Raw genomic sequence first — 3,490 nt, forward strand, 5'->3', positions numbered from 1 at the left:
TCTGTCATCCAGGCTGGAGTGCAGTGGCACAATCTCAGCTGACTGCAACCTTTGTCTCCTGGGTTCAAGTGATTCTCCTCCCTCAACCCTCCCCCCTGCCTCCACTGAGTAGCAGGATTAAAGGCACACATCACCATGCCTGGCTAATTTTTGTATTTTTAGTACAGATGGGGTTTCACCATGCTAGCCAGACTGGTCTCAAACTTCTGACCTTGTGATCTGCCTGCCTTGGCCTCCCAAAGTGCTGGGATTACAGGCGTGAGACACCGTGCCTGGCAATGTCTCCTGATTTTTTAATGATTGCCATTCTAACTGGCATGAGATGGTGTCTCAATGTGGTTTTGATTTGCATTTCTCTAATGCACATGGCTAGCCAATTTTCCTGACACCATTTATTGAACAGGGAATCCTTTCACCATTGCCTGTTTTTGTCAGTTTTTTTCAGTGTTTGTCTGCCTATCTAGGTTGGGGAAGTTCTCCTGGATAATGTGCTGAAGAGTGTTTTCCAACTTGGTTTCATTTTTCCCATCATTTTCAGGTATACAGATCATATGTAGATTTAGTCTTTTCACATAATCCCATATTTCTTGGAGGCTTTGTTCATTTCTTTTCACTCTTTTTTTCTCTCATCTTGTCTTCTTGCTTTATTTCATTGAATTGATCTTCACTCTCTGATATCTTTTCTTTTGCTTGATCCAGCTATTAAAATTGTGTATGCTTCACAAAGTTCTCATTCTGTGTTTTTCAGCTCCATCAGGTCATTTATGTTCTTCTCTACACTGGTTATTCTAGTTATCATTTTGTCTAACCTTTTTTCAAAGTCCTTAGCTTCCTTGCATTGGGTTAGAACATGCTCCTTTAGCTCAGAGAAGTTTGTTATTACCCACCTTCTGAAGCCTGCTTTTGTCAATTCATCAAACTCACTCTCTATTCAGTTTTGTTCCCTTGCTGGTGAGCAGTTGTGATCCCTTGGATCAGAAGAGGCATTCTGGTTTTTTGAATTTTCAGCCTTTTTGCTCTGGTTTCTTCCATCTTCATAGATTTATCTGCCTTTGGTCTTTGAAGTTGGTGGCCTTTGGATGGGGTCGCTGAGTAGACATCCTTTCTGTTGATGTCAAAACTATTTCTTTCTGTTTGTTAGTTTTCCTTCTAATAGTCAGGCCCCTCTGCTGCAGGTCTGCTAGAGTTTGCTGGAGGTCCACTCCAGACCCTGCTTGCCTAGGAATCACCAGCTGGGGCTGCATAGCAGCAAAGGTTGCTCCTATTCCTTCCTCTGGTAGCTTCCTCTGGTAGCTTCATCCCAGAAGGTACCAGCCAGATGCCAGCCAAAGCTCTCCTATATGAGGTGTCTGTCGGCCCCTACCAGTCAGGATACACAGGGGTCAGGGAGGCACTTGAGGAGGAAGTGTGACCTTTATCAGAACTCAAATGCTGTGCTGGGAAATCTGCTGCTTTCTTCAGAGCTACCGGGCAGGGACATTTTGGTCTGCTGAAGTTTAACCCACAACCGCCCCTTTTCCCAGGTGCTCTGTCCCAGGAAGGTGAGGGCCTTATTTATAAGTCCCTGACGGGCTGCTGCCTTTTTTCAGAGTTGCCCTGCCCAGTGAAAAGGGAGTCTAGTGACACAGTCTGCCTACAGAGGCCTTGCTGTGCTGTCATTGGCTCCCCTCTGTTCGAGTTTCCTGGTGACTTTGTTTACACAGGCAAGGTTAAAACTGCCTACTCCAGCCTCAGCAATGACGGATGCTGCTCCCCACATCGAGCTCAAAACGTCCCAGGTTGAGCTCAGGCTGCCATGGTGGCTGCGAGAATTTCAAGCAAGTGAAACTTAGCTTGCTGGTTTTCATGGGCATGGTACCTGCCAAGCCAGACCACTTGGCTCCCTGGCTTCAGCACCCTTTTTCAGGGAGTGAATGGTTCTGTCTCTCTGGCATTCCAGGCACCACTGGGGTATGGAAAAAAAAAAAAAAAAAAAAAAAAAAAAAAAAAAAAAAAAAAAAAAACTGCTGCAGCTAGCTCGGTGTCTTCCCAAATGGCCACCTAGCTTTGTGCTGGAAACCCAGGGTCCTGGTGTTGTAGGCACAAGAGGGAATATCCTGGTCTACACATTGTGAAGACCATGGGAAAAGTACAGTATCTGGGCCAGAGTGCCAGGAACAGTCCCTAATGGCTTCCCTTGGCTAGGAGAGGGAATTCTCCCACCCCTTGTGCTTCCTGGGTAAGGCGATGCCCTGCCCTGCTTTGGCTCACCCTCCTTGGGCTGCACCCACTGTCTAACCAGTCCCAATGAGATGAACCAGGTACCTCAGTTGAAAATTCGGAGATCACCTGCCTTCTATGTCACTCTTGCTCAGATCTACACACCAGAGCTCTTCCTATTCATCCATCTTGCCAGCAATCCCTAGAATCTCATGTTTTCCATAGGAAGGTAGAAGAAATCATTAGCATGAATAGGAATTGAATCATCAACAATTGGGCTAACAAAGAAATCTTTTCTTTCTTGTTCAATTCATCTTGATTATAACTTTAATGTAACACTTTGGACCTTTATGCAATTGATGCTGAATTAAATATAACATAACAATTATGCACTGTGTAATTTTAGTAATGTATAATTTGCAGTGATTCACTTTAAATGATGATAGATAATATGTTAGCAAATGGAACTAGTTTAATTATTTGATTGTTTTAATCCTAAAGCATAGGCTAGTCTTTTCCTAATTCTTAAAGGTCATACTTGAAATCCTGCCAAGGGAGTATGGAGTTTTTTTGACATTTTTGACCAATAAAATAATTCTCTTCATATTACTTAGCATACGTAGACTTCATCCCAATTGTCAAAAGTCCTAGGTAAGTCGCTGACATTTCTTACAGCAGTTAAAGATTTGTTTTGAACTAGAAATAAAATAAGTTTCACTAGGTTTTTCATTTCCTTTTTTTTTTTTTTCCAGTTTTTCACCAAAAAATAAGATCTGAGTCTTTATACAAATGGTTGGCTAACTTTTCCGTAAATACCAGATACTGATTGTTTATGGCTTTGCAGGTCATAGTCTCTGTCTCAACTACTAAACTCTGCATATAGTCCAAATGCAGCCATAGACAATACATAAGTAAATGGGTGGGGCTATATTCTAATAACACTTTATTTTCAAAAACAGGTGACGACACAAACTATAGTTGGCAGACCTTTGATTTATAGAAACATTGGTCAAAGTTCTATTATATACCTGCCTTATTTTACTTACATTTACAAGAATCATAAGGATTAGATTGTATATGTTAGAATCTTTAAATAATTATGTGGTGTTTCAAAATATTACATGATTAATCCTGAGAGAACCCATAGACCCTCTGAAGGAAGCGGACTGCTCCTGCAGGACCCAGTAGACCCCCCAAATACTGCAAGTGCCCCAACTGCAAAAGTGGGAAAGGGAGACCCTCCACTCCCAGACACATGCCCCCACTGGAGAAGCTAAAGGTCTGTAGTTTC

The sequence above is a fragment of the Cebus imitator genome, unplaced genomic scaffold (genome assembly GCF_001604975.1).
Source record: "Cebus imitator isolate Cc_AM_T3 unplaced genomic scaffold, Cebus_imitator-1.0 Scaffold286, whole genome shotgun sequence".
NCBI classification, from domain to species: domain Eukaryota; kingdom Metazoa; phylum Chordata; class Mammalia; order Primates; family Cebidae; genus Cebus; species Cebus imitator.